Genomic DNA, 27,030 nt, shown 5'->3' on the forward strand with positions numbered 1-27,030 from the left:
GAGAGCAGGAGCAAGAGGAGCAGTGAACGTTGCGGAGTTCTCGGGGATTCCGAGAATATACAGTTCAGACTCAGACTCAGACTCGACAGTCGGTGCTGAAGCCCGACGAGTTTTTGGACTCTATTTGGTGCGGCTCACGGCTCACGGCGCACGTCTGCGCGCAGGAAACGCTCAAGCTCGGATAGCGGAATCAGGTATGTGTCGAGACCACTCGATGCCCGCCCAGCAGCTGGAAAGAGTCCGCTCCGCTGCATATGACTCTGATGTTTGCTCTATGTTTATTGCGGTCCTAGGAGGTGCTGAAGGAAAAAACGGACTGTGAAACGCCGTTCACACGGGACGCGTTCTTAGGTTCATAAACAGGACGCCATGGTTAAAAGTTGAACCGTTTTTAACTTGACACGGCGTCTTATAAACGTAACAGCGAGACCAAAGACGCAGGAACGCATGCTGTGTGGATCGCAGTGGTCGCTCCTGTCATTTAGTTTCCATTTTGTTTCTCTGTTACAGTCAGTGCGATCTTACCGCTTAATTTATCTGCTGGTTTATTCTTCATACAGGGGTTAAGAACTGATTATCTATATTTCTGTTTCCAAGCCATATCATTTATGATATTATATCAATTAATATGATCGTGTAATGCAGTGTAAGAAGTCTTAAATTTGGTTTACTGTTGTGATCTTGACTTTTCCCTGTACTGATGAGATGGATAGATAGACCAGCTACTGAAACGTGTTTGTCATAGTCTGTGCAAAGAGCATGTTGCATGTGTTTTGAAGAAGTCAGGACAGAGTGGATTGAGAAATCTGTTGTAGATTTCATTTCAGTAGCCTATTAGTTTTCTTTCACTCTCATATCTCCACCAAAAGAAAATGTGCATCTTCATTAGTCTCGTCATCAGACATTTATTTTAAGAATCAGGCATTTGTCTGTTAGATCTACAGTACAGGTGCTGCAAAATAATTCATGTCAGGAGAGTATTTGGAGACATTTGAAGAAATGGGATAGAGTCAGGCTGACAGCACTATGCGACCTGTTATCTGACTTCTTAAAGATTGATACTGACAAGTAATGATGTTATCTTTGCAAGAGAAATGAAAATGAACACATGGCGACCTAATTTCTCAGAGGGGATGTCAATACAATGAACACAGAGCGGTTAAAACCGTGCTGGGTCATCATCATCATCTTAAAATAGTATCCTAAACATCAACCTCAACATTCAGCTTAGACCTTTTTATGTTGTTTTACTTTTATTAAAGTAATTATCAGGAAGTGGCATTTTCCACAGGAATACTGAAGCACATGGTTTTAGCTTGTGCAACATAAACTTGCATGGTGTAATGTGTCATAAATCCATAGAAGCCAGGGGCGCTTTACACTCATTAACAGGTCAGTTGACAGCTCAGGGACACAGTGGTTGTGTGTTTGTTCCTTGTGCAATGAATCTTGTTTTATACAGGGTATATCAGTGATAATAGGTGGCCTGGAGATCAACAGGAACTGGTGCTGATTATACAAGAGGTCTTGTACACCAAAAGAAGTGATGAAGATGGTTGTCTGGCTTTGAAACGCTGAGACAGTATGAAATACAAGGCACAGATTCTTCTCCCCTCAGCCTTGGGACAGAAGCAGGGCTTTCATTTATAGTGATGGATTGATTTTTGCTGATTGATTTACTGTAAACGATTTATAGTTTGCTGAATTTGCGGTGGAGGTTTGCTGGGAGATGCAACTCTGATAAATTGAGCATCACCACCACACATTCGAACAACAGCAATGAACTCAACACATCTACCAACTGACCAGCCAATGCATTTTTGGACAATTCAATCTGTACACTTCATGTCCCCTTATGCATTTTGTTTACATATTATGGTATAGTTAGATTATGGGCCAATAAATGAAGTTTATACAGTATACTACACGCTTTAACACATTTTACCCTAAATGTAATAAAAATTTGCAGATACCGTCTAAATCTGGCTGTAACTAAATGTTAATTTGGGCTTGTTATTTAGCAGCTTACCATGAACATTTTTCAAAGAACAGTGGATGAAAAGCATGTAGGTCATCTGTAAACGCCTCTAAAACGGGCAAATGCTGAACCTGAGAAACTTGTATAACATGCAAGTTAGTTTAATATAATTACCCTGCTAACCTCTAACTGCCAGCTGTATTTTTGTATCGGCCACTGTCCTGAGGCGAGATGGACCTGGAGGTCAAGGAATCCTGGCAATTGGGTTCAGGAAGATTTTACTGCTCCTGGGAGATGTTACTAATGGTGTCTTATTTTAAGCAGGTTATATGCTGTGCTAAGTGAAACGCCAGTCCTTTCCAGTCATTCTGGAGTTGTAAGGCTTAGTCGTTCTCGTCTCTTTGAGCCGAGAGATGAATACATGCAGATTTCGCAGTCCAAGGCCACAGCGTGCCAAGCTGTCCTTCACACCGTATTAGTGGCCTGTCCTTTCAGAAACCTTCAAAGCCCTGAGAAGAACACAAACCCTGCAGTAATGCTGAAGAGATGAACACTCGCAGAATGATCTGCAATCAGCGCATCAGTACGACATTCACAGAGCCGGCGAAAGGAATGAACCCGGCTTCATTATTTCTGTCATCCAAAAGCTTTCAGATTGCACAGGCCCAAGCAATTAACTAAAGAGGAGGTTTCAGAATTTTTAATTGAAAGATGGATATGTGGGTTATGAAGACTGGTGCTTGTGGTTGAACCATTTTAATACGCTTTAATTTGTAAGCAAGAGTTTCAAATGAGGGCCTGAGCTTGATCATAGTTTTACAATAAAAGCTGAACTCTGAACACCTAGAAATGGTGTAATACTGGTCAATATTTGATTTCAGCTGCCTTTTACTCATTTACATGGACATCATTTTCTTAATTAAAAGAAAGTGGCTTTGAGACATCTGGTAAGGTCTTAACGGTTTTTAGCAATATTGTTATTGTTGTCTTGTTCTAAAATTGTCTTGTACTATGATTCTCAGGTAAATATTGGAACCTTTTACACCTCTATCTGTCTGTCTGTCTGTCTAAATCAACGATTAACATTACAGTTAATGAAAATCTAAATGAATTTATTATTCATTCATTTATTATTATAATTCATTTTCATGATTCACAGTGTATGCATTTTTTCCAGCTGTGTGGACAAAAATGAATGATTTTCCATATGATTAAATTAAATTGAGTCCAGTGTTGCTTTGGGCCCTATTGACTTTCATTGTATGGGCATAAACCGTTACCAGTTACAAATACCTTCTTTTGTGTTCTGCAGAAGAAAGTAAGTCAAACATATTTGGAGCAACATGAGATTGAATAAATGAAGGCAGAATTGTCATTTTTGGGTGAACCGTCCTTTTAAATCTCATGCTGACTTCCCTCGACAAAAAGTAGTGACTGGCATAAGCAGCGACCGCCTGTGATGGGATCACGCAAGATGGATGTCAATACCAGGTGTAAACCTGGTCTTTGTATTTATCGCAGCTTTGAACTAATAGCTTCCTGCTTCTCTGGGTGTCATGGGGCTTTTGTCTTTCGGGCTGTTTCTGCAAAGACTCATTTCATGCAGAGGTCAGGGGTCAAACACAGTGGTGCAGCTTTACGTCGCCTTGTATTTTTGAGCCCAGAGCTGCATGCTAAAACCCCGGAAAGTAATAAAGTCCTGTCACTTTCGGAGCATACCACCCGTCACTGGCGTCAGACTGCTGAATCACTTAAGACTTACTTAAGGGGTTAAAATGAGCTGAGCTGTTGCCAGGCAACAAGGGACACCTCAGCACCCACTAGATGCGGGGTTTAGCTATCCATCCCTCATGCACAGCCAGCGGTGAAAGCATTGAAAGATTCACACCGCATACCCTGCTCTCAAAGCACTCTAATGCTTCACGCAGCAAGGCATGCTGGGATATATTATTATGGACTGCTGTTTGTATGCACTCCTGCCACAAGTAGTAGACACAAGTGGAAAGTGTTGGATTTTTGTGTTAAACTAAGACCTTCTCCATGTGAATTGCAATTCCTGTGCATTCACATTCACACTCTACGCATCCCAATCAGGCGCGGGCTGTTGATTAGCTGAGTTTGAACACATCTCTTTCAGTAGTTTGGGAGATGCCCTTGGACAGACGTCCTTGTGTCCTAGTGGACCGCTTGGGGCTTATGGAGGCAGCGCCTGCTTTTCTGGCATTAACGCAGCGCTCTGACCTTGACCTGACTGATTTGACCTGAAAGCTTTTAAGTAACTTTCTAAAACAGGATTCGGTCATGTGACACCATGTGAAGGGCTTACGTGTCACACTTGACTGGAGGTGTGGGTGAGTGGTTTTTAATTCATATTATGAAGTAACTGCTTCACCGCTGTGCATGATGGATGTTGATTCAGTGAATGATTTTGCATAACATTGAAATGACAAATTGTGGTGGATGAAGAACCTTTGCCTGGTTTTAGTCTGGTCTGGTGGAAATAAATATTGTGAGACATAATCCAGTTGTTTATTCAACATGCTACATAAGCCATGTCTGGAAATATTTTATGTTGATATTTATGTATTGGTCCTAAAATGGCATAATTTTTTTTTAATAGGCACTTTGAGGTTCAGAAAGGCGGTTTATAAATACAATATAGTAGTAGTTGTATAACAGTACTATGATTATTATTAATAATGATAATTAAGGTATTTCATTGTTTTATTATCAAAGAAATGGTCATTTCAACTAAATACCCATTGTTGCAAAGTATGATGTAAGTAAAATATAATAAAAATGTGGTTATAATTAGGGCTGCACGATATTGGAAAAAACTCACATTGCGATATTTTATTTTTCTGAGATATATATTGCGATATGAAAAAAAAAATCACCACATGACTTGAATAGTTTATTTGGGGGGAAAAATCAATGACTGGGGTAATTTTGCAGGCGAGTAAATCAACATAGGAAACAAACAAATTACAAGCATAGATAAATATAATAGAACAAAAATACAAATGAAATAAGCAGTGCTTTATATTTTTCAGGTAAGTCTAACAGTATTCAGGTACAGAAATTGAATAATCAAATGTAAAATATCACTGCACTGTATAAATTAAATTTAATAAATGTGTTAAAGGGATCATATGATGTTGCTAAAAAGAACATTATTTTGTGTATTTGGTGTAATGCAATGTGTTTATGCGGTTTAAGGTTCAAAAAACACATTATTTTCCACATACTGTACATTATTGTTGCTCTTCTATGCCCCGCCTTTCTGAAACGCGTCGATTTTATAAAGCTTATCGGTCTGAAAAGTGAGGTGTATGCTGATTGGCCAGCTATCCAGTGCGTTGTGATTGGCCGAATTCCTCAAGTGTGTGACAGAAATGTTACGCGTCTTACCATACTGTGATGCCTTGTCCCTGCTGGAGCAATGAGACAAAAATATTCAAACCCATTGCAAACGAAGCATTTGTTGCATCCAGTGGGGACATAATTACTGATTATAATGACTTATACTGTCTTTTTACGCGTTGCGTTGCATATCGCACCGCATAAACATAAAACCATGTTGTGATCAGAGAAACGACAACAAGCGCTACTCTACACTGCTCAAAACTTGCGTTTGAGTCGTCATTGGCAAATTCTTTTAATATGAAAACTTACAGGCTGTGAGTCAGAAGCGCAAGACTGTCCTTGCAAAGTTGGAACTGCCCCACTTTATAGAAACAGCCTTTGTGTGTAGATGGCATTGTAGGCTACTTTCCCAGTAAGGGAGGGGGGGGGGGGGGGGTGTTTATGGCCTAAAAATTTTTCAGAAATTGAACTTCCCGACTATATCAGCATTTTTGCTGCTGTAGCTGGTATAAGGTTCATGTACTCCTAGTGCACTGTGATCTGCAAAGTTCGCCTTTTTCACAAAGCCGCTGTGGTGTGAGTTGGTATTTTTATTTTTTTTTACCCGGTTATAACAAAATCAGCTCTGCTCCAGTGGACCTTAAGCTGAAGCCAGAATTGAGTATTTCAGTGAGCTAATGCTGGACATTTGTGTGTCTGTCCTGAGACTGGATGAGGGTCATGTAGAAACTGGTTCACCTGTGGCCGCTGACCTGTGGTAGATGTTTACATGTGCTTCTGCTCTGCTTGTGTAAGTACGTTTACATGACTGATTCGGTCGCAAAGGCCAGACGGCTCAAATAGAGCAGATCTTTTCTTTAAGCCACCTGTCTCTGTGTCCAAGTCTGCCCGTGTTGGTTATATTAAGGAATGGCTTGCCCTAAATACACTTAAACAGGTTTAATAAAGGTCAGTGATCAGTTTGAATCTGCTGCCTGTTGTTGTCGTTTAGATTTGTTTATGTGAACGTGTGTTGATGTAATGTAATTTCATAGATTTTCATTTAAGCTCATGCGTTGCTTAACCATTGTAAAGTGCTTATACGTTTTCTAGAGTGATTCTTATGGGCAGCATTTGTCTTTTTAGGTGGTTGTTTGTAGTAATGGACCAAAATATTAGGCAGGCCAGTATTTTTTTTTTTGGGCATTACCAGAACAGGCAGATAATTGTTAATGGGGGATAAACATTAACATTTTGAGCAATTTTGCACATTTAATATGATTACCATTTTTTATGAGATGCGTCTAGGGCAGGGGGGCGAACTCCGGTCCTGGAGAGCCGCAGCCCTGCAGAGTTCAGCTCCAACCCTAATTAAAACTCACCTGCTTGTAGCTCTCTAGTAACTGTTCAGACCTTGATTATCTTGTTCAGGTGTGTTTGATTAGGGTTGAAGCAAAACTCTGCAGGGCTGCGGCTCGCCAGGACCGACGTTTGCCACCCCTGGTCTAGGGTGTTGAGTTTAAAACTGGCAGAACCATTTGTTTGTCAGAGACAAGCAAACTCGAGCTTGAGTTGTCATTGTGAGCCTGATCAATATCTATTCATATGTATGTGTTAATGTTGTTTGAAAATATGTTCTCACCTTACAGTAATGAGACAAGACTTTCACACCACTGTCAGCACAGCACAACTCCAAGTTCCTCCAGTGAGATGTGTATAAAAAAATATATATATTTTAGTACATATAATATTTTTTATAATATTATTTTCTTATTTGATATATTTATTTGATATTTTAATATTGTGTATTTTCTAGTGAGTATTTCATAAAATACTGGTAATATGTATATATCTTAAATAGAGCAGGAAAATATATATATATAATACTTGTTTTTATATAATATAATATATAATTACATAATTTATATATTACATAATATTTATATATATACTTATTTATTCAAATATACAATATATGATTTTAATATTTATTTATTTATTTTATTTGTGCTACAAATCATTTTCCAGGGTTTTTTTTTTTTTGAGTGAAATTTGAAACCTACTTTTTGGCCATTGTTAAAAGTCCGTAGCTGGTACCTAACTAAACTTGGGTTCATCAACTTTTGAGTTGTTGCTGTCATTGTTTTCACTGATGAGGTCTTTTTTTTTTTTTTTTTTAAAGGTCCTTATTGATAAATTGTGTGTGATTCACGTTTAATGAAGGCATGTGCTGCATGTGTTCCCGCCGTCTGATAAGACCCTCGTATGTCACCGATGTAAGGAGCGCGTGCTCTCTGAATACTGGGGTTAATGAACCTACTGTAGACTTTCTCCTGTGTTAGTGTTTTCTCTCCCTTTGCTGAGCTGCCTGATCAGACTCTGCAGCAGTCTTCATACACTCTCTTTGAGAGGAAAAAAAAGAAAGAAAGTGGGCCATGGTGACCTATTTTTCTCACAGTTCAGGGAGGCCGAGGGTTGCGGTGCTGCAGTCAGTCAGATGGGGTGCAGGCACACAGAAGTGGGTCAACAGCAGGGGCTGTGTTTTGTGAACGGCTTGTCGAACAGTAGAGCAAGCTGCAAATGAAGCACATATTATACACCCAAACCTGTCCATGGAGATCTGCGGTCTCTCGGGGCCTTCACACCCATTGCCTCCACTGGGACAAAAGCTGAGAAAATACAATATAGTCTCAGTTACAGTTCAGAAACAATGGCTATGCATACTATACATGCATCGCAGCTAAATACAGTCATCACTCTAAGAATGTGGAATAAATATCTCTCTCTTTATGTCTAAAATTGTATTTATTTAAAAATATTGAAAATATTTTTTTTATACAAATCTCTCTCTGAAATACTATATAGTTTCAGTTACAGTTCAGAAGATATTAAATAGTTATTTTAAAATATTAAATATTTTTATTTTTATTATTATTAAAATCTAAGATTATTTATTAAAATGTTTAAAATCTATTACATTTTTGGGATAAATATATTTTTTGTACAAAATCTCTTAAAAAATCAAGTATTGGCTGATAACGATATGATTCTGATTTATAATTTTTTTGGCTGTTTTGTAGTGCATATATGGCCTTTAAGAAACCTTTAAAATCTGTAAAGAAAGCTTTAGTACAAATTCATGTTCAGTCACTAAAGTGCCTCTCTGAGACGCATCTGAGATCATGAACTGATTCTCTCACTGGTCTCCTTAAGCGTTTCCTCAAAGTCATTGAATTTACGAAGTGACGCTCACAGCTCGAGTTAAGTGTTTTTTTTTTTCCATGGCTCAGGGTAATTAAGATGACATCAGTATCGCCACACTGGTGAAAGCCAGGAGTCATGGGAGAATCACTGCATCATCATTACGCTCTTGGACACAGATCCCAGTGGGCGTGGCCTTTTATGACGGATTATTGTTTTTGTAGAACGTAAAAGGTCAACGGATCCTTCGGCATACTGAGAGAAAGACGAGGAGCAGGAGACAGGACTTTGGATCCCAAAAAGCTTTTCGTTTTGAATAATAGCCGTTTATAATGCAGAGTTCAATATTTGATTTAGGCGGACTGTTCTGCATCTAAATGGCACAGGGAGACTTTGACCTGACCCGGAGTTTCAGTATTTGAGATTCCGCTCTTATCATGAGTGCTGTGAGTAATGGAAAGCAGGTCGGCCTGCACTGGAAGTGTAGGGGGCAACTGTAAAACGTGTCAATTGTAACAACCTCAATAGTAGTTTCAGAGTGATGACGCATTACTCCGGATATGACTCTGTACGGTCTCCTGCTTTCCTTTAACTTTGTGAGAAATGTTTAACAAAAAAAAATAAATAATAATAAAATATATATATATATATATATATATATATATATTAATTTCTTAATATATATTTTGGGGGTCTTTTTTGTAATGTCTGCATTGTCTGGTTTTATTGTTTATAATTTGACAGTGCAAAGTTTTAAAAACTTTGAACATAAACAAATTATTTGTTTTATTACTAGCAATTATAACACTGAATTGACTAAACCTGAAATTCTTTGACTAAACATCATTTTATCATAAATATCTGGTATCTCGCTGAAGACAGATCTTGTTAGCTGCTCAATATATATTATTAAAATGACTGAAGCAATTTCAATTCATCATAATGCATGTGATGTTTGCTTTACATGCATACTATTACTTGGCAGCTATAAGAATTAGTACTACATCAAATGGAATCTATTTATTATTAAAGTATTAAAGCAATGACATTAATATTTTGAGGTGTATTTTGGGTTGTAATCTTATTAATACTTGAGATTCCTATACTGTACATTTTTTTAAGTTTATGTATTATTGGAGTACATTTTAAAAGAAAATACTTCTATCTTTCTACTTATTAATTTAATGTTTAATTCAATGTGTTACTTGCTGTTTCTCTGTAATTATTTGTGAAGTTCTCTAGCAATTTCAGAGTGAAAATTGTTTAAAAAAATTTCAGTGTAGCTAAGATTTATTTTCCAAGTGTTAGAATTGTCATTATAACAGGGCCAAAAATGCGTTTTTATATGACATTTCATATGTTTCATGATATATTTGGTTTACATTAATAACTATATTATATTTATTAATCATTACATTAATAATAATCAGCTAAACTCTGTATGAATGAACATAATTAGTTGCTAATGGAGTCTATTACTTGGATTCAATAAACAATGCAGAGTAGAACTAATAGATAAAACAGTTTTTTTAAATAAAGCATTTATTGATATTTATTTATTGTTAAAGTTGTTTCAGTAATGTTTAAAATAAAACTGTAAAAAATCTGAATGCATCCAATTGATTTTTTCCATTACTTTGTAAACTGTCTTAAAGACACAGTTTCAAAATATGTTTTCATTAAAATGTGTATATTGTTATAGACCACTTTTTTTTTTGTTATGCATTTTTGCTTTCCATTGTCCACCTCTGTAGTGAGTGTCTTTTATCACATATATATGTTGCTCAGCTTCTCGTCATGTCTACAGCACTGTTAAACCATGGTATAATCACTGTAACGTCTCTCATGACTTATTGCTTCCCTGCACACTTCCCTACTTTGAGTCTGATCTAATAACCCACGGACTGATGCCTTGGCATGAATGACCTTTGGTCTAATTGAGTGTATCGTGTTGCTCAAGGATCGTGTCCCAAACAGGGCCAGGTGGGTGTTCCCGTGGTAATCTGATGAATTCCAGCAAAGGTGAGGAGAGCGGTGACGTCTCGGACTCCTGCGTGCTGCCAGAGGAGTCCATGGCAGATGGTTTCCAGCAGGATCACATATGACATGCGATAACGTTACAGTCAGGAAAGGTCAGTCAGCACGGCACTGCGATGTCTCCTGCGAAGGACACAAGTCCACACGTTCCCGGGCAGTCGAGATGCATGTGCGCGTTGTGTTCCTGTTAGCTGCGAGGCAGGGTTAGTGTTTAAACATGACATTTCTCCCCTCTTCCCCCACCTCGGTGTCAATGTACAGAGGACAGTACAAATATTTGTTTAAAGTGATGAACCTTGTGCAACCAAGGGCACTGCATTTGCATGATTATAAAAGGCGCTTCATGCTCTCCTGTTTTGCACTTTTATGATAGTGACTCGAAGTGATAGGGAGAAGAGGAGTGAAATGACACATACCAGCAAGCAGATCTAGCTGGTGGACCAGCAAAGCCATGACGTTCACCAGCAAAACATGCATGTTAACGGGACTGGTTTAGCTATTTAAAGGAATATTCCCAGTTCAAAACAGGTTAAGCTGGTTTGACAGCACTTATTGCATAATGTTGAATACCACCTGTGTTATTATAGTATTGTTTATATACTATTATAGTATTTATTAATATTTTGAATGGGCTTTTATTTTATATTTTCAGTTTTTATTGACATTTTTAGTATATTTGGGGGGGGGGGCTTTTGTCATTTTCATTAGTTTTTTTTATATTTCTATTTAGCTTTAATTTATTTTTTTATCTCAGTTTTAGTCATATTAGCACTTCAACTTCTACAGTAAGCATACTTTATTTCAGTTAATAGCTAAGGCAATATTTCTAATTTTCATTTAAGTTTTCATCTAATATTTATATTTTATTTCAGTTAACAGATACATTTTTAATAGTTTTAGTAAGGAATAGCAATGCTGTTTACCAAAAAAATTATATTAAAAAAAAAAAAAAAAGTCTAATCATCCCTCCTTTTCTTAAATAAAAGAAGCAAAAATCTAGGTTATATTGATACATTTACAACGGAAGTAAAAGGTGTTAATCTATATAAAGATTAAAATTCTAGCCAAAAGATGTAGACAATATGCTTGTTAACATGAATTTTTGTTCGTTATATTCAATTTTATAACTTTGTTTCCATGAGAACATATTTCCTAAAACTCTAAAAAGACCATAAAAGTGATAACTTTTACAACTCAAATAATAGTTTTAATAGAAGAATTAATATAAGAGCTTTTAAAACATTATAATTTTAATGTTTCTGCTTTTCAATCCTCCAGAAGTTAGGCCTCATGCACTTCCATTGTAAGTGTCTCACTATAACCTCACTTCTCTTCAAATAAAACAAGTGATGAGTCGAAATTATTTTGTGGTAATCAGAGTTATACCACAAATGCTTTCAAATGAGCTTAACATGTAATGAACCCAGAATATTCCTGTAAGAAGCCTTTTGTGGATGCCAACATGCTAGGACACTTTCTGTTTTCTTACAAACCCACTCATGTAGAACTCGATGATAAAAAGCAAAACCAGCTTATCCTGCTATTCGATGAAAGCTTTGTGGATGACGTCTCCAAGTTTGTTGGAGGGCTTCTGGGAACATCAAGTAGTTTTACTGCGAAAAAAACCCCTTGTATTCCAAGTCGGCCTGACTAGTGTCTCAGATGCCATGGAGAGTCATCTAATCCCCTGAAACGGAGACAAACAATCTGGAAGAAGGTTAAAAATACACCAGTGAGACATTTTGAAATTCCGCCTCTGTCTGAATTCAGTGTTAAGGTTAAAGATCCAGCATTCAGATAAGACTCCCCCGCTGGGGAGGAGATAACAGGGACGCAGATTGAAGAGAGAGAGAGAGATGTTTGGTTTGGTTTGGGGTGGGTGGGGGGGATTTGAGATGTCTATCTGGCAGTGTGAAGGTTTTTGTCTTGCAGATCCAGTTCAAGGACGCCTGCAGGCAAGGCAGCCCTGACTGTGCCAGTGATGCATCTCAAGGTCACATGCGCTCACCCTCTGACTCTCAGGCACAACAGGAAGAGGGGGGAGCGGGGGAATCAGGGGCACTGTAAAATCCTTAATTCTCCGGCTGGACAGGGCATCAACACAGTATGGTGAGGGGTGTAACATTTCCGTCTCACGCTTGAGGTATTCGGCCAATCACAACGCACTGGATAGCTGGCCAATCAGAGCACACCTCGCTTTTTCAGACCGATGAGCTTTGTAAAAATCGACGCGTTTCAGAAGGCGGGGCATAGAGGAGAAACAATAATGTACAGTATGTGGAAAATAATGTGTGTTTTTAACTTTAAACCGCATAAACACATTTCATTACACCAAATACACAAAATAGTGTTCTTTTTAGCAACATCATATGACCCCTTTAATGACTTCCATTCTTCTGGAGAACAGCAATTTGATTCATGAATGAATCATTCGTTGAGCCATATTTTTTTCAACAAATCATTTGATCCGATTCACAGAACTGCTATGAATGAATCTATTACAAATGGGACTGTTTGGATTCTCAAGTTCAAATTGGCTCAATAATCCAGTCAGAGAGGTTAACAGCCTAATTGATGGGAAAGGATTGTTCATTACATAAGCCAATTGTGTGTCTTCAGAGCACTTAGATTATAGCATTTGTATATATGTTATATGATGCTATTTTGTCCTTTTTGAAGTTTGAAAGCTTCCGTTTATTGATCAGTATATCATTTCAAATTTCTCAATTGGTGTTCCACAGAAGAAAGCAAGTCATATGTTTTTTTGAGTAAGTCATAGTACAGTTTTTCTTGGCACTCTAATCTCTTAATTTTAGAGTGAACCCGGTTGACCTGATGTTGACTTCGAAAAAGAGCCTATCAAAAAGCAGCGGTCGTGCGCTTGAGGTATCTGTGCTAATCTAATCTGTCCCTCAGGCGTCCGTTATCACAGTTTTGCGACTTTTCAATTAAACGGAGAAACCATGGAGACTAAATGATCAATAACCACTGTCATGATTCCGGATTCTCTCCGTCATAAATCTTCCGCCGGCTGGCGTCCAGCTCATTTCATTTCACAGTTGCAGATTAGTTTCCGTCTTACTTAAACCAGAAGTGTTTTGAGATGATAAATTATACAATCACAACAAATTTGTCAACAGTTTCTGTGTTCCCTGACACACTACTGAGACAGAAGCGATCATCTAGATTGCATTGTCCTAAAACACAAACCCAAACAGACACACATAGCACAGGAATGTGGCGGGGGAAGAGCATAAATCTTTAATATTAATGAGTCTTGCTGTGGCAGGAGACCCAGCAGCTTTGTCCCTCTCTCCTCTCCTCTCTCCTACGCTCCCTCGTCATTTAATTAACAGTAGGGAGATTATGGAGGCCCCAGGCCTGTGAAGATCTGATTTAAACATGGAAATGGTACATTACTGTCGCTCTTTTGGCAGAAAATGGTTGGAGAGGAAGTGAAAAGAGGATTTGGCTCTTCGGTCCTCCACATTAGTGTTAGTTACCGCAAAATACCTCACGATATATGTATTATGATATAGAAGTCAAGATTCAATACATCATAGTGCTTTACAGTATCATAATTGGATCACAATTGAAACCGCAACATGTGTGTGGAAGTGAAACTGTTGTTCAGTTAGTATAGTCCATTTGAGGTGTATGTGAACGCAGGTGGTTGATGCATGCACTCTAGAGAGATTCATCATAAAGATTCATCATAAAGTTGCTGCCATCTCATAACCCTCCGAAAACGCTATTTTGTTGTGGTTGTTGTTGTTCCGTTTCTTTAGTTTTGTTTTGTACTGTGAAACCACGGCCTGGGCCACTGTTGCCACCTTGTGGAACAACTTATTAGAGCAAAACCAAGTCGATACGCTTGTGCAACCTGCACGTACAAAGTACGCGTGGTTGCAAAAATCGGGTGGTGCTCATTCAGTTCTTGCGTCACACGCACTGTACGCGGACCCTCGGATACACATAAAATCCGAAGTATGTTTTGGCCATTTCATGTCACTTTCGTATCACCTTATGGCTTTGGCCAAACTAAGAAATGCAGAGTTGTTACTAATTTAGACTACCTTTTTCTTCCTTAATTGAGGAAATTATATGAATGCGAAAATAAATAAGTACGGATAAAAGGATTAGTTGAAAATCTGGGATTGTTTTTTTTCCCCATTTAAACCTGAAAATAAACAGAACATTTTACAAAGATGTACATGTAAAAAATAATTTTAAAAAAGTACAATTTTACGAAACAATTCTTCTACAATTTTTCCAATAAATTGTAGTTAAATCGGTTTATTAAATTACGCAAAATATCCTTGTAGTCTCTACTACATATTAATATATGATTGGACAGTACTATTTTGCCTAATTTCTGAGTTTTCACTCATTTAGATGATCTGCTTCTTAATTGAAGAAATTATGAATGAGCAAATGAGTAAGTAAATATTGATATAAGGAGCTTTTTTTTTATATATATATATATATATATATATATATATATATATATATATATATATATATATATATATATGTATATATATATATATATATATATATATATATATATATATATATATATATATATATTAACATATCATATTAAAATTTGTTAAATTATGCAAAATACCCTTTTAGACCCTTTTATATATTGATATATGATTGGATCAGTCCTGTTCACCATGTTGGGTATTTTTCAGAGTAGGTGTTGGTCTTGGTGACTGGTGCAGGATGAACCCGAACTAGCCCGCAGGCTAGAAACCTGGAAGCGTCGAACATCATGTGTTTCCCAGGCACTTGCCTTTTCCTGGAACCGAAGCGGTTAATGTTTCGCTGTAATTGGCACACAGCTGCTCTCCAGTTTGACAGGGATGAGTTTGGAGCCTCTGCCTTGCGTGACAGCTGCCTAATTGGGCATTCTTCCCTTGTGGTAGGTACCGCCTCCTCCAGCCGGGCTGCTGAAGAATGGCAGAGGATTACAGATGAGGACATGGTGACCCTCTCTACCTTCCGTTGGAGTGGGGGAGGGGGGCTGTGTGATGTAGTTCAATGCCGTTGGCTTACCAGGAGGAAGAAGTGAGAGGGTGGGGTTCTGCCAGGTGGCGGATGACAGAGTGGCACACGACAGTGTCAGTGTGTCAAGGGCGCAGACATCAGCAACGCTGCGACAGCCTGTTTTTTCTGTTCATTCGTTTTGAGGTTTTCACTCTAGATTTATAGCTCCTGGCTGTCTTCACACATCAGTTCGTAGAGGATGGCAGCTTCCTGTGTGTTCCTGTGCAGCTTCTCTTCCTACTCTCCAGCTGTGTGTGAAACTGCCAAGGTGAGGTTGTGTCCTCTTGTTAGAGGCAATTAATGACACTTGATGAGTAAAAAGTGAATTATTCCTGCTGATGTAAAATGTGTTTTACTGTTGGCTTGACTGTACCGCTTCCCTGTTGACCGCAGAGCAGAGGGGACTAACAGCACAGTGGCTAGCCATGGCCTATCTGTTAGTTACATACTCTCACACATTAAGCCCTACAGCTCATGTGGTGATGTTCAAGTTCAGTTTTATTTCTAGAGCACATTTAAGCACGAAACAAGGCCGACCAAAGTGCTGCACAACATACAATAATATATAACAAGGAGAAGATCAGTAAACAAATAGAAACAATTCAAAATCCATACAACAGCAAAAGCAGATTAAAACAATTCAAAGGCACATATTACTACACGTTAAAAGCCAGAGAGAAAAGATGTGTTTTTAGATATGACTTGAACTCCGATAAAGTGGAAGCCATTCTGATGTGAACGGGTAAGTTGTTCCAGGGTGGGACCAGCCACTTCAAAGGCTGTAGATCCTCTGGTTTTTAAGCGGGTTCTAGGGGTCTGAAGGAGAAATTTGCCCTCTGATCTTAGTCGCCTCTTCGAGGAGTAGGGGTGGAGTAAATCAGATAAATAAGACGGAGCTTGATTGTTAAGTGATTTATAGACGAGTAGCAATATTTTGAACTCAATTCGATAGTGAACTGGCAGCCAATGCAATGATCGCAAGAGGGGAGTGGCATGATCAAACTTTTTACACCGCTTCAAGAATCTAGCTGCTGCATTTTGGACTACTTGTAGCCGAGAGATTTGGGACTTTGATATTCCGAAATAGAGGGTGTTGCAATAAGCCAGCCGAGACGTAATAAAGGCATGAATAGCAACCTCTAGAGAGCTTTTTGAGAGAAATGACTTTATTTTAGAAAGGGAGCGAAGATGGAAGAAGCTAGAACCTACTACAGCACTAATTTGTTTATCAAATTTTAAGGAATTATCAAACAACACACCCAGATTTCGAACATGGGGAGAAATTAAGGAGTTTAAGGTCTCGAGATTGGGTTGAATACTAGCCCTATGTTCTGAGGGACAAAACACAATAACTTCCGTTTTATCTGGGTTCAAGAATAGAAAGTTTTTAGAAAGCCACAATTTGACATCAGTAAGACAAGCAGTAAGAGTACCAATGGTAAAGTTTGTTTCCTTAGTCAGAGGCAAATTAATTTGTAGGTCATCGGCGTAACAGTGAAAAGAGACGTTGTGTTTTCTAAAAATAGAGCCCAGTGGTAGAAGATAAAGAGAGAAGAGAGCGGGAGATAAGATAGAACCTTGTGGAACTCCACAAGTTAGGTTGCCTGTGGTCAAGTGAAAACTTTCAGTTTTTACCACAAATCTCCTGTTTGTTAAGAATGATTTACCCCCCCCAGTCCCACATGAGACGCCAAATGAGAAATAAGAATCTCGTGATCGACAGTGTCGAAGGCAGATGACAAGTCCAACATCACTAAGATAGCAGAAGCACCAGAGTCAGTAGTCATTAAAATATCATTTAAAACTCTTACAAGAGCAGTTTCAGTGCTGTGGAGTGATTTGAACCCAGATTGAAATTTTTCAAAGATGTGATTATTTGTTAAAAAAAGCTGAAGTTGTAGGAGCACAATTTTTTCCATTACTTTTGAGATAAATGTTAAGGTGAAAATTGGTCGATAATTTTCTAAAACAGAGGCGTCAAGAGAGGGCTTCTTGAGAACCGGGGTAACCATGGCCATTTTCAGGTTGTCTGGAATGTACCCGGATTTCAAGCAGTTATTCAACAGTGATACCAGCCATGGGCCCACGGTATCAATAATTTGCCTCAAAAAGCGGGGGTGAATTATATCAAGGGGACAGAAAGAGGGTTTTAATTTTGTGATCATCTCCTTGACTGTTTGTCCAAGGTGTTGAATTTGTAGGTGGCAACTCAACGTAATCTGTTACCTGTATCTGGGCCCTCAAATTTGTAACTTTGTCACAGAAGTATCTCAGGAAGTCCTCAGAAAGTGCAAAGGAAGGATTTTGAAAATAATTAGTAGGAGAATTTAGAGTAGTTAATAACAGAGAAAAGTATTTTAGAAGTACAGTGATGCTTTTCAATAAGATTTGAAAAATAGGAGGCTTTGGCTTTCTTAACAGCTCTTTGATATAAGGACAAACAATTTTTCAGAATATCAAAAGAGATTTGCAGTTTGTCTTTTTTCCATTTTCTTTACGCTTTTCTGCAAAAAGATGTGATTTTGAATCCAACTCAAGACATCAAGTCAACATTTCACATCCTGTTTCTTCTTCTGCCATTCATTTTTTTTCATTTCATTTTCATATCAATAAGAGACGTGGCCTAGCAGTTAGTGGATGCTTTGACATGTTGTATAGTGGTACTTGTTCACAAGCGACCAAGTTTGAATCTCAGGTCATTTTCTGATCCCACCTTCCTCTTCCTATTGTTTCCTGATGGTTTTCCATTGTCCTTTTAAATTAAAGGTAAATAAAGATAAATCGATAAATTATAAAAAAAAAAAAAACAGATTCATTAAAAAAATATATAAAATCATATAAAAATGTATTTAACGTCTGGTATGTTTTTTATGTTGTTTTAAGTCTATTATGCTCAAAAAGACTGCATTTATGATCAAAAATACAGTAAAACTGTAATATTATGAAATATTATTGCAGTTTTGAAGAATGTTTTTCTATTTTAATACATTTTAAAATGTTATTTATTCCTGTGATGGCACAGTTGCATTTTTAGCATCATTACCCCAGTCTTTAGTGTCACATGATCTTTCAGAAATCATTTTAATATGCTGATTTGCTGCTCAAGAAACATTTCTTATTTTTATCATTGAAAATATTGCTGCTTAATATTTTGTGGAAGCTGATTTTATTTAATTTTTTTGGTGACACTTTTTTCAAGATTCTTGAAAGTTCAAAAGAACAATATTTATTGAAACTAAAAGTATATAAATAATAAATAAATGAAAGTATTAAAATAGTATTAGTAAAAAAAAATGGTACTAACCATTTTTGAATGGTTTTTAATTGTAGTGGACAACTGGACATCGAAAAAGCTTTAAAATATCTGTGTCCATTTCCATCAGGGATTGAATTATCAGAGATACATAATGATTCAATTCCCAAGAGCCTTTATTTTGATTATACCAACATGTTTTTTGTTGTTTTGATTATGGAAAGAGGACAGGAAAATATGACGGGAATGGGATCGAGGAAATGCTGTGAGCTGGATTTGAATTTGTGTTGATGACAAATCATTTCCTTTTTTTTTGTGAGTCTGGGAGGTGGGGTTTAAAGATTCATATCCATCCCTAAATAATGATGAATTGTTTTTCTCCTCTGACATACCTTTCCCCTTGAGTGTTTATATGGGTGACTGTTCATGTGTTTCTTTCTGTTTACCTCGTAACACACTGTACCTGTGTGTGGCGGCTGCAGGTGCGTGTTTGGTTTCTTTTTTGTATATTCCTGGCTGTAAATGTGTCCACGTGCATGTGTTTGTGTTCAAACGGGGCTGTGCAGCTGGGGTTGTTCTCCAGGTTTGACTTTCACCTCGTTTCCCCCATAGCTGTTTTGAAGTGTTGAGTGGAACTACCATATCATCTGTACTCTGTACTAGGGATGCACCGATATGAAAATTTTGGCCGATACCGATAACCGATTATTCTTTATTTTTGAAAGCCGATAACCGATATGTTGGCCGATAAATCTATATCCAAATTGTTATATACTTTTTGAGAGCCTGATTACAAAAAAGGTCTCATCATTAAAAGCCACATCCCAAATACACAGCCTTGAGGACAGCAATGATCAGCCCAGTTCTCATTCCCTCCAGCCAAAGAAAAGAGTTGAAATGTGTGTTTGAGTGAATGTGTGAGAGCGTGACTGGGATTATTTGTATATGTGTGAGTGTGAGTGTGCAGAGAGAGAGAGAGAGAGAGATTCATTAGCATTCTGCTGAGGAGTCCTGCCGGTAGAGCAAATTGATTACCACACTTTACCTGTCTGAGCCTCCCGAGATCTGCAGCGAAGACGGCAGTTCTGTCTGCGCTCCCGTCGCCTCCGTAACAGAGGGCCGCTCTCATTAGCCCGTCATTAAACGAAGCTTATAGTCGGGACACTGTTGTCTTACATAGTTCTAGCAAGTGTGAAGATTGCTGCTGTAGTCCTGAGGGCTTTGTTCAAGTGGAGATTTCTAGAGGTTGTTAAAGGTGTTTTCTTGGAGAGGAATAGATCATTTGTGAATTTGTATGTGCTTTAAATTGACTCATCCGTCTAGGTGACCTTTTAAAGTAAGACTGCAGTAACATGGGAATTCATATCTGTGCTAAACACTTGTGAAGTGCTGAGGAATGAACCTGAATGCATGAGAGATGCACGTCATTCAGAACAGTATTCCAACTTGACTTTGACCTAGAACTGAAATCTGAATTTGAACTAGGACTGATGTTTAAACTTGAACTAGAAATGAAATTTAAATTTGAATATTAGAATTTTAAAAAAATCATTTCAAAAAATAAAACTAAATTTTCAACAGGAAAAATTAATATTTGTCAAGAAAATTTTGGGAAAAAAGTTGACCAAGTCTTGAAATTTGACAGTTTAAAGGCCATGTTTGGATAAAAATGGAAGAACATTTCCATTTTAAATTTCTTTGAATTGCAATTAAGTAAATTCCACTTCCTATCATTTGCAATTCAAATTCCAATTCAACAACTTGTAGGAATGCCCAAATCAATTCAAAGCTTAGAGGTGTAGCAGGATCTGTGGTGTAGTATTAGTAGTAGGGGCAGTGAGGAGCAGGGTAAGATCGATTTGGAGCTGCCTGTGTTATGATTAAGGAGACAGCGGGTGAGTAGATATGGAGGAGTTGGCAAGTGGAGTCAAAGTGTTTGCTGTGAGTACCAAGAGAGTGCGCGCGCTCTACAGCCGGTGATAAGAGTGGAGAGTGAATGAGATACTGTAATCGTACTCGGGTGGCATTTCATTGGCATGTTCTGCCAGCATTTTTGCCAGTTGAAATTATGTGCCAATAGGAGGAACCCAGGTTCTTTGTCTTTTCATTGAGTGCACTCTTAATTAATACATTATTAATCTCTGTTTTGAATGTAATTTCTAGCTATACACTGAAGTTTATAAATATGAAAGTTTCTTATGAGCCGAGCAGCAGAATTATAATGAGCTGAAGGCAATATTGATCTTATGCGATTATTTTTTATGAAGTTATTGGCACAATGTAATTCAGCCTAAATTTTAGACTTGAATTGTATTTTTAAAAATATATATATTAATGTATTATGCCATTTTTTGTGTCTTCTACTTCTGTTTCCCTTCTACTTCTGGAAGTTTGTTTGTTCTGATTGACATGGCATCCATGGCATCGAATCAGCTGTTTATTTGCTCTGCACTTTACTCCAAAAGTTCACTGGTGTGGACGTTATTAAATATGATTAAAAAAATATAAGGAAACAGCAAGTTTAGTTTGTAGTGTTTACATGTTTCTTTTAAATAACTTCACTGTCAAGGGGCATTTTTGTTTTGTTTCTTAGGAAGTTTGTTTGTTCTGATTGACATGGCATCCATGGCATCGAATCAGCTGTTTATTTGCTCTGCACTTTACTCCAAAAGTTCACTGGTGTGGACGTTACAGTCGTTCTTTAGGTGGCATGTCGCTCCTCTTATTTAATTTTCTCGAGCCATATTGGATTTACAAACTCTGTCCTGCGTATCTGAGTGAGCGCCCGTAGCCTGGTTGAACACCAGCTGCCTACGATAACATGATAGAAAGGGATTCACACGGCTCCCTTTCCTTTAAAATTTCTTTAACCTTGGCTTACCTTTAACGCCGGGGAAGCGTCTGCCAGTCTGGTGTCAGATATTAGCGATATGCGCAGCAAGGACTGGGTTGTCACTTTTTATTAACACTGAGCGCTTTGCATGGACTCCAGCTGTTGCGTGCACTCAGGCGTACTTGACCTTGACTCACAGCACAGTTCCTGCAGCTCACCCTATTTTTAATCATGCATTTTAAATGGTGCAAATGGATTATGGTTCCTTATAATGGGGATCATTCATTAACCTTTTTTTGTTAGGGTACTTTGTGGGACTGGTTGAATTCCAATTACTTTCATACCCCACATGTGAGCATCGCCGGATTGGCTTTTCATATCAAATCCCTGACATTTGCGTCAAGAAGTCCGGCGTTCACAGTTAAGGCCATTTTTTTTTGTCCAGCTCCTCAAGGGAAATTGCCTCTCAGCCACTGATGATGGTTTGACCTTCCTGCTCGTGGTGTCTGTCTGTCTGTCTTCCTGTCTGCGGCTGTTCCCTTCACCACTGGCTAGTGAAATCACTTAAAATGCTGTTGGGTGTGAATGTTTGACATTGTCAGAGGTAATGGATTATCACTTATTTTGTATTTCTTGTGCAGAAGGGTCATGTGTGGGAAAGGCAAATGGAGGGTATACTGTGAGATTGCACCTTTAAACCTGTATTTCCTCTCCCTTCCTCTCAAAATAGACTCTCAGGAAATAGGCTAAGACTTAAATTATAAGTATTCATATACAAGTCTTGCTTGTTGGACTTGTTGGACTCATGTTGATTTGGACCCCAATGACTTTAATTTCAGGATTGAAACTCGGAAGAAAGAAAGTCATATAGGTTTAGAGTGACATCAGGGTGAGTAAATGATGACAGAATTTTAATTTTTGGCTGAACTATCCCTTAATGTTTTCCTTTTGTTTTCATGGACAAGATTTAAACTAGCCTGATCCGATTGTAGCCCAGTATTGATTTGTCTTGAATGATGTGTTTACTTCATTGTTCTTATGGTCCACTTTTTCAGCCTGTCTGTTTATCTTCTTTCTCTGGCCGTCCCAAGTTTCAGCTTGTAGGGTAGCAGCACCTCCTTTGGTGGGAAATTAATCTTAATCTGGCCCATTAAGATTAACGTGACACGTCAGATGGCCCCATTCTAGCAGGTTGTCCTCTTTGTTTTTAAATTTAGGTCAATGGCCCAGGCTGATCATGTAACTGAGACTGAATTAGTTAATGAATTAGTTTTCCTCCTTGTCGTCCTTGCAGTCGTAACCTGTTGCACCTGACCTTTGCAACTTAATGCCGTTTGCATCAAATTTAAATGTGTCTGACCTTGTGCTGATTCTCGCAAGATTTTCCTGTAACGTCATCTTGAGGATCTTAAATTACTACGGCACATTCAGGATATTCCAGGCGTGAGCATGCTGTTGAATTGCTGTAACAGCATCCCCAGCTCAAGGTCGAGTTTTAACTCCTCAGCAAACCGCTATAACATGTTACCCCGTTGCTGAAGGGGCAGGACATGGAGGGTAAGATGTTCTCTGGCAGTTGAGCACTGCTTTAGGGGAGCTGGAATCCTGTATTAATTAACCTTTGTGGTGGTGGCCCTGACAGTGGGAAGTCAGGAGTGTTTATGAAAGCAGTTCTGACAGGGTTCAGACCCGTCGAGCGAGCAGCCAGCGGTGCTGTCATGTTATCTGATGCCGTGGCTCTGTGGAGGAGAGGTCTGACAGGTGTGCCATGTGTGCCCCTCTGCACCTGCCAGCCCTGCCGAGCAACTACTGGCCTGAGCGTGAGGGACTGCTGACAGCCTTTTTTGAATGGGTATTCGCTTCTTTAATCCTGTTATGCCAGGGAGACTGTCAAATCTGTTTTATTTAGGATGTAGTCTTATTGTACTGAATTTAACAATAGTTCTTAATGTTTTTCTGTCATCATATAACTTGGTATATTCACACATGTGAAAGAGAGCAGTTTTAAATGCTGCAAGTGAATTTAGGCATTGCAACATTTTGTGAATTACATTTTAGTGGTCATTTTAAGATGCTTAAGCATAGCAGGCAAGAGGTTGTCCATCATACTAACAAAGTTTAAGCAAATATCTTTCTTTTGGATGTTTATGGTATGAGCCAACACTGTCCATGATTTAAGAAACATTAAGATGTCCATTGACTCTCCTTAATCTGTGAACTGATAATTCTCATAAATGCTCAGCCAAATAAGAAATAATGGATGTTTAAAGACCTTCTTTACACATGAGAGCAAAAATTGAGATCTTTAAGAGGAATCTCAGCTGGGTGTCAGAGCAGTTTGATTGACAGTTGCTGGTGTCCCTATAAGGAGTTTGTCAAACAGAAGTTTTATGTTCACTCTGAAGGTTTTTTTTTTGCTTGAATTTAATTAGTTCTTTAGTGCTAATTGGTTTTGACAGAGACTTCAAAGGAAGTTACAGTGGTTGTTTTGATGATGCTGGGATGTTGACGCCTGTCACTCATGTAGTGTTTTTTTTTCTTGTGCTGTAGGTTCCCGTGTGGCTACATCTGAGATCAGAAGAGTAAACAGGCAACACTGAGCCTTTGATTCCTCCCAGAAGATAGCCCAAACATAGAGCTTATGGTTCATTGTGACAGAGAAACCTCCTCATTCATCTGACTGTGCTTACAACATATTTTAAAGCAGTGTGGATTTACTCATAGAATGCACAGTGATGCCAGCTGGGTTTTCGTGTTTGACATTACAAATGCCCGCTGATCCTGAAGGAACAAAATCCAAAGCACTGCTGGAGTTCTCTGCTCTTTTCATTCATTATCACAGATCTTAAGACATTTTCATTAGCTGTAAAACATCACATCAGGGCATCCTACTGTTGAACATGACTCATGGGGTGGAGTCTGGCCCTGAAACACACCAGGATTCTGCTGCTTTAACATATCTGGAAGGTTTGCTAATGCATCCGGTCACCACTGGACCTGCTGCCACTGCTACACAGAGATCAGACCCTGTCCACAACAATGAAGAGAATGCCAATAGGGTGACTAGGGTGTTCCAGCTCCCTAACCATGGATCCCCCTCGCCAGACAAGGGTAGCCCACCTAGTGCAGCCTCACAGCACCTTAAAAAAGCCAGGCTGCTTCGCTCAGGAGCATGGAGTGAAGATGACAGCCAGAAACAAACAGGCGCTGTAGTGGAAGTGAACGGACAGAGAAAGGAGCACTACAAAGGAGGCCTGGATGGCTCTGGGCAGGGGGAGAGCACCTTGCTGGCTTCTCTGCTGCAGTCTTTCAGCTCTCGGCTGCAGAGTGTCACCTTGTCACAGCACATTTCTCAAAGCCACAAACCGCTCGACAGGGACAGAAGAGAAAGTGCTCCTGCTGATAAGGAAACCTACCAGAGTTACGGCACAGCGTCAGGCCGCCTAAAAAGCCTCATGAGGAAAAGCAAGCAACAGAACCATAACACTGTGCCTTATTGTCGTCAGAGCAACCAGAACCGAAGCTCTGATTCTCCTCATTCTTCTCAAAGTTCTGCCCAGCCCACTAGCTCTGAATCCATGTCCTGTACAGAGCGACTCAAGGCTGTTGCCAGTATGGTACGGACTAGCTCCAGTCCGGCCCCTTCACCCAAGCCCAGTGTCGCCTGCAGTCAACTGGCCTTATTGCTGTCCAGCGAGGCTCATCTTCAGCAGTACTCCAGAGAGCAGGCCATAAAAGCACAATTAACCAGCCGATCAGCCAGTGAGAGGCTAGCTGCCATGGCTACTCAGCAAACGCAGGATAAGAGGCCTCCCAGCATGGGGCAGCCAACAACTGCCCTAGACATGCTAAGCTCCTTAAATGTTCAAAATGGAACACTCCCCCCACCAGTGGTAAACTCCAGCAAAAAAAGGCCTTCCATTTCCTCACCCTCCATGAGAACCCCCAAAGAGAGACGGCCCTTCGACAAACATGGTCGACCAACGCAAAACTGCAGCAGCCTGTTGCTTCTACTTCTGAACAATCACAACTCCCAGCAGCAGCTCACCAGAAATGGACACCTGGAGAATGACAATGGCATCCTCCCGAGCCGGGCCTCCTCCCTGCAGTCTGACAGCGAGTACTCCAACCAGGATAACAGCCTGACCAAAGACAGCAGTGATGCTGAGAGTTTCTCCAGCTGTTCCCCCATCGACCTCTCCATGAAAAGCAGAGCGCCTAGCCAAAAATCCGAGGCCTGCTCTTCCTTAACCCCCTTTGTGGATAAGCTCACAGAGTCTCACATAAACAAATGGAAGCCGGAATCTTCTGTGCCAAAGGCCCGTGAGGCCACATATCTTGATACCAGCCCAGACGTCAAATCCCATAATAAGGTCACTCTAATGCAGTTACTGCTGGACCGCAGAAATAACGAGAAGGTAAACAAAAGTTCAGATAATCCTAGTTTGCGGCCTGACACAATAATCAGCAGCTTGACTGCAGGCCCACTTAAATGGATTGGCACACCTGAGGACAGCAGAACGTGGAGTCCTCTGGACCCTCAAACAGCTACCTACAGCTCTATCTCCCCTTCATACTCCTTCCCTTCACCCCATGCCCAGTCCAGTCCCTTAGATCTGTGTAAGTCTAAAGCTCACTCAAGTGAAAAGATGCTGGAGCCTCCTTTTAGCGCCAGCAAGCTACTACAAAATCTGGCCCAGAGTGGTATAAAGAACTTGTCACCTTCTCCCCCTCCTTTACACTCTCACAAGCCGACAAGCAGAAGGCAAAGCCCAGAACTTGAGCTTGACAAGCCTCAGGCCCTCTTGGATCGACTTGTTGTGCCACACAAGCGGAACAGAGCCTCCATGCTGGATGGATGTTCCCCTCCTGCTCTCCCAGCTCACAAATGTGAGCGATCACCCTCTGCATCAACACAGATAGAAAACCTTCTCGAGAAGCGCACGGTACTGCAGCTTCTGCTGGGAACAGCTTCCCAGAAAGAAAGAACTAGTGGGCACAGAGTCTTGGAAGTAACCTCAAGGGGACTGGAGAACTGTGACCGCTCAAATGGACCTTCTCCGGACCTTAAGATCAAAACCGAGCCAGAAGAGGAAAATCTTTCATCCAATAGCTCCGATGATGGGGTATACCATCAGAGACAATCATCACAACACTCACCCATTGCTGAAGCACAGGACACAAAATCTGAACTATGTCCTACAGAAACAGCTGCTAAATTTGGACTTCTCAGCCAGCTTTTGAAACCGCAGACTGCTACCTACCATTCAAACCCTCATACCAGGCTCCTCAGGAACTCCATAAAAAAGGAGCCAGTGCATTTTCAGA

At 39.4% G+C, this 27,030-nt stretch overlaps 1 pseudogene; it reads left to right on the forward strand.

The window, feature by feature from the left end:
• Window positions 1–27,030, forward strand: LOC107570354 (nuclear receptor-interacting protein 1-like; annotated as a pseudogene).

This window comes from Sinocyclocheilus grahami, unplaced genomic scaffold (assembly GCF_001515645.1).
Source record: "Sinocyclocheilus grahami isolate Dianchi unplaced genomic scaffold, SAMN03320097.WGS_v1.1 scaffold1445.1, whole genome shotgun sequence".
Lineage (NCBI taxonomy): Eukaryota > Metazoa > Chordata > Actinopteri > Cypriniformes > Cyprinidae > Sinocyclocheilus > Sinocyclocheilus grahami.